Raw genomic sequence first — 9482 nt, 5'->3', positions numbered from 1 at the left:
GCCATGAGCTGTTGTAACCTTGTATAAAAATTTTGAACTAAATTTGGCTCTGTGGTCAACTTGCTTGAGAGATCGGTGATCTCCTTCTCAATTGCCTCTGTTTTATTCTTAATGTCTTTAATGAATAAAGAAAATGTGTTGAGTTTGTGAAATAAATAAATAATGTGCTTGAGTTGACGAGTCAACTCAGCAATAAATTTGACAAGTTTAACTTTGCCAATAGCTATAGCTTTTTGTACCTCTTCTATCATTTTTGCAGTGAGCTCTTTGTCTTTCAACTTGCTCAAATACTCTGATGCATCTACTCCAGATGTCTCTATCTTTGTGAGGAGTTCATCCAATTGAATGTGGATGGCTGCATCAGTTGATATTGTAGCTTTAGGTAGCATATCTATTAGGAGTGCTTTTATCTTCTGAAGTACTTTATTTTTCTTTTGAATGGCCATTTGCTTCTCTCGTTCATCCTTTTCTTTGCACAGTTCACCGAAATCAATGAGTGCTTGCCCTTTCAATTTTGATATGTCTACATTGGGCAACACTATTGATTTTGACAAATCAACTTTAATACAATGCTTTTTCATTTTCTTTTCTTTACCTTTCACCGGTGGAACTAAGACAAGGGCTTGTGAGGCTTAATGGCCCTCGATAGGTTGCTCGGTAGAGGCAACACTTTGATCGGTTCCTTTAGCCTCTATAGAGTCCTTTGGTGTCTCAGTACTTGGTGTCTTAGTTGCAATAGTCTCAATGTTAGAAGGTGCTTGAGATGTCTATTCTTGAGTAGTACCTTCTCCTGCTATAGACTTGTGACCTTCAGTGCCTTGATCTATTTCTTGAGGAGTTTTAGTTGAGACAGGTTTCTTGACTGGTGGATAAGGCTGAACTTGTTCCAAGAATGATTCACTAGATACAAGTTTTGCATATGCAGTGCCTTCTATCATTTCCTGTTCTAGTGCCTTTGAATCCATGATTTTGAATATTTCCTTCCACTTTTCTTTTGTCTCATTTTCCACTTCAATATATAGCCCATTCATCAGTTTTAAGGCTCTTTGTTTGACAAGAAACTTTGAATTGTAGGTTGTCAGATGTTCCTTTATTTCAGCGACTGACATGTCAGGAAATAAATGAACCAGACTTCTCTCTCTGATTTGTTTCTCTGATTCCATTGCATACTTCCACCTATTATTAATATGCAGATACAGTTCATTTGGAAGTGACTTAGCTAGTTCCAATGGAGCTAACTAGAACTTTAGAAGTGTGCAGATGACAGCTTCTTCAATTTGTCTCTTTTCATCATTGTTCGTGGTTTCATATTTGACATATCTAAATCCTCCAAATCCACAATATTCTTTTAGATTAGCACATAAGTTTTCAACACTATGTATATTTACCTTCTTGTTCTTGACAATCTAGAATTTGCTTGCATCCTCTGATTCGGTATCACTAGATTCTTTTGCCAAAATGAGTCTCTGAGTAGATTTCTTGTATGTCTTTGTTACCTTGGGAGCAGTAACACCTTTTGTTTTCTTACTCGGTGAGGCTGCAGATGCTCTTGTGTTAGGTTGCTTTACTGGAGGTGGAGCCGATGAGGCCTTTGATGTGTCATGTTTCTTTCACTTCAATACTTTTCCCTTAGGGTATTTGGTGCTCAGTGTTATAGCTGCCTCTTGGGCTTCAGATTCCTCTTCGATAATGGCAATGGTGCCTTTGACAGGTGTAGAGGAAGAGTCTTCTCTGAATTTCTCTGACAATGCCTTTATCATTTTTGATGTCTTTCTTGTAGCTTTGGGTACTACAATATTTATCTTTACCTTTTCCTTTACTTCCTCATAGGTACCATACCTCAGCTCAGTAGCATGTCTAGCAATGTAAGAAATGCATCAATTTACTATTTTGTGATGTCAAAATCAATCTCGTAACCCATTGGTGACAAAGATTGAGTCATTGGTTCCACAACATTCAGATAATAGTAATCAGTGTCAACTTCAAAACATATATCATTTTTGTATTTCTCTACTAGCTAGGGTGGAATCCTATGTCTGTTATGCATTTTGTCTTGAAATTTACTGAAGCAATCATCCATAATATCATTGATATTGTCTCCTAACTTCTTAATGAAGTCATTAATCTGATGGGTGATTGGTTGGTGTAGTTCCCAAACAACTTTACCGATTGATGGAAAGAATTTTTAAAAATAGAAAAACATGCATACCTGTAATGATCCAAACTTTAGAGTATTAGCTGAGTTGTTCTTCTTTGGCTTCCTGATGGTGTTCAAATTTTCAAATGGGTTCTTCAGCAACACCTCACATAGATCAATTTTTATTCCCTTTTTCACAATTTTGTATGTCAAGTCTACTGCTGCATAGGGAACATTGTTTTCCCTTGCTGATTGGAAGAAACAGTAACCCATTACTCTAATGGAAAATTTTAATTCTTCATCTGTGACATTGTTTAGTTTCAATCATCTGCAATCAGATTCCACTTCAGTTAAACTGATCAATTCCTTTTGTGATATCATCTTCTTGGCTCAGGCATGATCATAGATAGGGTAACCAGTAATCAGATGAATGATTTCCTTAGTAATCTTAAATGGTTTCTCTTCTAGCCACATGAAATCATCGTGAACTCTGCTCAGAACAAACTTTACCCACTAGGGTTTGAACACACGAGGATAGATTAGGGCTTTAGTTAATCCTTTGACTTTGATGTGCTCATACTTGTTGTTCAATTTACCATCGGTACATAGCTCATCATAGGTGTCTTTGATTTCAACATGACCGAGTTCTTCAACACGACATTTGGTGAAGAATCTCACATCCTTGACTAGTAATACTCTGTCCGAGATGAGTGAAAAGGCAGTTTTGTCATCCAGTTCAGAAGAAACTTTTAGAGTCAAAGAGTATTTTAGTGAGGGCTTTTCTACATTCTTGACAACTATGGGATCTTGGATCTTGGGTGCCATTGTGGATTTCAGATAAAAACTAGCAAAGAGTCCTTAGGGTTTTAGGATTTCAAACGATAGACACTTTATAATTAGCAGATAATGGCAACTAGATAATATCGGTAAAGCAGATTAATGATGTGTTGAGATTGATGTAAATACCTTGAATTTTCTTTGTAGGAGGTTTGATCGCCTTAGATTCGCTTGCTCTATTTTCTCGAAAACTTGGAAAGTGAAAATGATCGCAAAAATTCCTTTTACACAAAATACCTTATCGGGCTCTGTGCGAGTTAGGTGAAAAACATTAAATGCACTTGGTTCCTCTTTAACCGATTTACTCACCTTTTTCCATTTTGACTGAGTAACCAAACTTCCTTCATTCACGGACTAGACAGGTTTCCTATATTCACCGACTTGACAGACTTCTTGTAAAGTGCTTCAAAAGACTTTGATAGAATTTCAAACTTACTAATACATCTTAATTATGCAGATTTTGAATTAAGTACATAAATAGAATAGTAACTGTTAAGATTTTAACCTTCAGAGAATTCAGGCCCTTCATACCCTTATCGATTAATTTGGAATAGGTGCACCTAACTCGGTAGGTAAGGTGCTTTCTTCATTTGACACAATTTCCTTCTTTTTCCAAATCATTTTTAATTTTTCTTTTATTTCTTCAGTGTCTTTTCTAGGTTGATCTCTACAATCTCCAGCTAAGTGTCCAACTTTATGATAATGAAAACATGCCATACCAAGATTTCTCCATGATCTTCGGTTGTACATCCCAAACCTTATAAAATAGTTGGCACTTATATGTCCATATCTTCCACAACATTCACACCATATCCTTGTATTGTAATCCCATGGTACTGCAGAATACTGTCAGTCAGGATCTGTCTGAGTTTGGTAACCTCTAGCATTTGCTCGGTGTGCATACCACATATAGTTCTTTTGCTTAAACCAACACTTCTTGGTACTATGTCCATATCTATTGCAGTTTTTACAAAACCCTTTGAATTTTGCCTTCAAATAATTGTTAACAGACTTTGTCCTACATTGATTAGATGTGTGACCATATTTATTGCAATTGTAACAATAACCGTTGGACTTAGTGGCATTCGATTGCTTACCTTTTCTTATTTGGCATATGTTGGCAGTGTGACCTTTATTTCCACAGTAGTTGCAAATAGGCTTCTTTCTTTTGATGTTATTCTTGTTTCCAGCTTGCTTTGATGATTCTTCTCTCTCGTTAGTATGAATTCCTTTCTCGATAGAGACTTTTCCTTTATAACCGAGTCTTGCATCTTTGTTGGGTCCTCTTGTGTTCAGTTGCTCATCCAACATCTTTGATGCTTCATAACTCTTGTTGAGTGTTTCTTTGGATTTCTTCTCTGTTTCAAGTTCATCAGTCAACCTTGATACTTCAAGTTTCAATGGTTGATTCTCATCATTTTTTAGAATTGCTTCAAGATGTGCATAACCTAGTTAATCTGATAGGTTTTGTTGAATTCCACTTAGCCTTGTGATTTCATCATTCTTATCAGATACTAAGAATTCAAGTTGTTGTTTCTCTCTCTGTAGATCTCTTGCTTTATCCTTAGCTATCCTCAATGCATCAAGATTTTCAATCATCTATGTGCTGAAATGTTTGTGTTCTCCTTTCATTGCTTTCAGTTGATCAACCAGTGCTTTGTTCTTTTCTTTCAATGCTCCAATCATTTCTTCAGTTTCTTCAGATATGATGTTGTCAGATGATGTCTCAATTTGTTCCACTAACTCTTGAGAGTCCTGCAAATCATTAGATAATGTTCTTCTCACTTTCAGAGATTTTTGCATTTGCCTTTGCATGTCTACAATCACTTGATTAGCATGATCAAGCTCTTCTTGCAGATACACAATCCTCTAAGATTGTTTATAGCCTTCCATTGATAAGATCTTTCTCTTTAGGTAGTTAAACCCTTTTCCAAGATTCAAGCTTTGATACCAATTGTTAGGCCCAATATGGAAGGCTAATGTACTGAGAGGGGAGGGGTGAATCAGTACTTCAAAACTTTTCTTGAATAATAACTTTACTGTTATGCATAAACCGAATAGTGCAATAACATAATATAAAGCTAAAACAAATAGATAACAATCATACATGATTCACTCCATAACACATATTTTTGTTACGCAGAAAGTCTTGGTTAGAGAGAAAAACTACGGTGGGGATGGCAGCCACAACTTCACTACTGCAATAATAAAGAGTGCTCGGTTAGAGCTACATGTTTAGCTATTTTTGATAGCTTACCCTGTTAGGAGTAACAAGCTCTGTTAGATCTACCTTGCTAAAGGATTTCACAACACTTAATCTGAATGCTGCACCTGGTTAGAGGCTTTACAATTTATAGACTTGATTAGAGTCTTTTACCCTGTTAAAGGTTTCTCTTACAACTTCACAATATTACAATAAAATCATTACAAATATCTACAAATTTACATCTGGAATGCTATAGCAGATTCTATGTGCACATAATAGATTACCTTGCTTATAGCATACCTCGATAACCCATAAAGTAACTCGGTAAACCCTTCTGTTTACTCTATTCTTCGACTGTTCTCTGAAAACCTTCTCGGTGACCTCTGTGTCTCTGTAACAATCTTCTTACACTCATACACACACCTCTTTAACTCTTACCTCATGCTGTATAAATAGATCTCTTATGATGGTGATCCTTTCACTGCTTCGATCTTACAAACATGATTTATTGAATGAATAACCATGCAAATTATTTCATTGGTTAGATGACATCAAAATCATACACAATCTTTAAGTGCAATTTCCAATGTGATAACGGTTAGATGTGCCTCAATCTTGTAACACGTTTTCATATGTATGTCCAGGTTCAATGAATCTGGTAACATGTTTCACTTAGTGTTTATCAAATTAGTGTGTCATCTTTGCTGCTCGGTAGACATGTAAAGATACTCAGTAGATAGCTCAGTGTATACTGCATTTTGTGACTACTTTCTTCTATAACCGACTAGACTGTGCATACCGACTGAATATTTCGGTAGAGATAACTGACTAGAGTATATAGTATAACTTTGACATAAAACTAATGGCAATCTTATAAGTAGTAACAATATATTACCTTTTGTCTATGTACCAATTGCAATCTCCAAGCCAAATCTGTTAATGATTTTGCATTTTCCATCCTTGAACTATAATTGAAATCCCTTATCTATCAATTGTCCTACACTCAAAATATTATGCTTCAAACCTTCAACATAATAAACATTGTCAGTATTGTTCTTACCATCCAATGATATAGTTCCTTTTCCTTGGATCATGCATGCCTTGCCATCTCCAAATCTAACTAATCCACCATCAAATTCTTGCAAAGACAGAAACTTCCATTTATCTCTAGTCATATGATGTGAACAAACTCTGTCAATTACCCATTCATCTATGTCTTCAATTTTAGCAGCAAGTGCCTTCTCCTTAAATACATTCTCTTCCACTGCCAAATCATCTTCCTTCATAGCCAGGAATACCCATTCCTTCCCATTGCTGGATCCATTAATAGAGTCTTTTTTCAGTTTATCATCTGAATCAGTAATGCCTTCCTCATTCGCTATGTAGCATGATTTGTCTTTTTTTTTGTATTTATATTTTTTCTGATATCCAGTGTTAGGCTCAAATGATCTTTTAACTCTTTCTTAAAATCTTGAATTCCTTTTAGGACATCTAGATGCAAAATGACCAATCTTATTACATGCAAAACATTTAAAAGCTTCTTTTCCTTCATACTTACTTCCTACCGGTCCTTTCGATACTCTTCTAGAAAATAGTGCTTCAAGTTTCTCAAACTCATCATCTTCTCTATTCATATCTTCTAAATCCCTGGCATATAAATCTTTTCAGTCTTGCTTACCGGTTGTAGATGTAGATGCATGAAAAGTAGGTTCAGTCTTCATAGCTCCAGAAGGTCCAAATTCCTCAAGCTCAAAAGAAGACAGTTTCCCAACCAAAGTATCTCTATTGACAGATGTATTAGCCATTGTTCTCAATTCATTAATAGCAGTAGCCTTTATTTTGTAAGCCAATGGTAGGGTTCTTAGGACTTTAAAAACAATTTCATCTTCACTCAGAGTTCCACCACAACATTGAATTCCCATAACAATCTCATTTACCCTTTCCATGAATGTGGTAATCCTTTCATCTTCTTCCATCTTCATGTTTTCATATCACCCGATAACCATAAAGTTTAGAAATATTTACTATAGGGTCACCTTCATTAAGAGTCTCTAACTTATCCAATATAGCCTTTCCAAATGATTTATCAGTTAATCCCATTATTTGTTGATCAAAAAGTTCACACAAGAGGGCTTCTCTTTCTCTACAATCATTCTCATGCTCCTTGTTTAGGTTTGCCAGAGGAGCATTGTCAAATCTTTGATTATAGGGTGTGACACCATTCTGTGTGATCCCTAAAATCTCTTTGCCAAGACATCTCAGATGAGTCTCCATCTGAATCTTCCATACTGTGTAATTTGTTCCATCAAGCCTCGAAATATCCCTTCGAAAGATAGCTCTAGAAGAACTAGATGAACTTGAATTGTTAGTCACCATAGGATCTTCCTCAAGTAGTTAAGCTTTCTATAGAGAGGACCAAAGCTATGATACCAATTGTTAGACAATTCAAATAATCGGAAGACAACTGAGAGAGGAGGGGGGTAAATCAGTTGCCACAGATTATAGGAACATTCAACAATTAAATTTTTAATACCAAAACCCAAAACATCAGTACTAGAATAGCAGTTAATCAATGAAGCATAAACAATAATCACAAAATAAAAGCCATCCACACAATACCAAAATTTATACGTGGAAAACCTAGTAAAGGGAAAAACCATGGTGGGAAGCCTACCCATAGTGAAATAATACTTCTACAGTATGTATGTGAATTACAATGAAGGGGCCTGCACTTGTAGGAAGGCCAACAGCCTAGAGAACATTTCTCATCACAAAAGGAGCCTTAATGACTACATAAAAATCTAGACTACAATCTGGAGAAGTGTTGAATTGCAAAAGTAACATCTCCTTTGCTTGAGTATAGCTCTAATTAAGCTCAATACCAAAGGACCAAATCCTCTTACATAAACCCAATTCGATCTCCAATGATCGACCAACTCCTCTTCCTGAATGATTTTACATTTATTCACACATTACATTCCTTGACCATGACCTTTTTCATTAACCATGATGATCTGCAATGAGATCTTACATTTATTTATACAAACCCTTGACCATAAACTGTCAGGCTGGCCACCAGATAATAGACCAATAATTACAAACCATGTCCACCTTAGACCAAACTAATAATATCAACACATAAGATATCCCAGAAATACATCAACATGTCCTATCCACATATTATGATAAAGTCAGTCCATAACCTAGATCAACTGGGACCAAGTATAGGTCCACACGCTTCAGCAATGATCTCCAAATGCTGCGTCTCAAACATGATCATCAATAGCATCCTGAAACTCCATCAAAAGCTGCACCAACACCACTTATGCAATTCATCAAAGATCTCCATCAAAATCTCTATCGGGGTAACCCTCACCGAGACCAGAAACCAATCTTCTAAGCAAGCAGGATAGCATCCAATCACTAAACTAAAAACAACTGACTAAATGTGAGTATAAGTATCATGAACAAGCTAATTTTATTACTAGATTATACTAGATCCAAGTTGACCAGAAACCACTTAACTTGCCAGGACCAAAAAGGGTGTTCATAAAGCATCCAAACAGCTAGCGTTGACATCAATGACAAAACATCAATGCAACACATAATCATTTCCTCCAAATGGCCAACAAACCTTAGTATCACAACACCAAGAAAAGTAGAGTGCTATAAATTGGTTATGAAGGGTGAGGAGAAGTTGCAAAGAAGGAAAGAGAGACAAAGAAGAGGTAGAGGAAACACCAATAGAGGAAGAGGAACAAGACAACCTCAAGAAGACCAAGGAGATACAAGAAAAGGTAAAGAGAAAGTTAATGATTTTAGAGGAGGCCTTAGAGGCATATTTGGAGGAGGAAAAGGGCAAACTACACTCATAGGAAGGTGCTACAATCGAAATGAAGTTGGTCATCCAACATTCAAGTGTCTAGAAAGTAAAGGTGAAATAAGAGGTGAGAAAAGGGTTCAACTTGTGCAAGAAGAGGATGAAGGAAGTGTTAATTGTTGGCATTATAGTAAGAAAGATTGTTGATATTCAATAAGGATATTGAGAAGGTTGTTGAAGATTATTAATATAACTAAAGAAGAATGATAACTATCTTTATAACATTATTTTGTCATTGATGTCAAGAAATTGGTTATCTGATTTAGTATGATGTTGCCATATCTTGAGAAGATTGATTAGAAGAGAATTAAGATGTTGGTAAAAGACACAAAAAGAATGTGATGAATAAAGGGAAGAATAAGTTATTCAGTCGGCAACTATTTGTTACTACTTATCAAATTGCCATTAGTTTAATGTCAAAG

Source organism: Cryptomeria japonica, chromosome 3, assembly GCF_030272615.1.
Source record: "Cryptomeria japonica chromosome 3, Sugi_1.0, whole genome shotgun sequence".
NCBI lineage: Eukaryota > Viridiplantae > Streptophyta > Pinopsida > Cupressales > Cupressaceae > Cryptomeria > Cryptomeria japonica.
The sequence above is the reverse complement of the archived record's forward strand: the minus strand, read 5'-3'. Positions refer to the sequence as shown.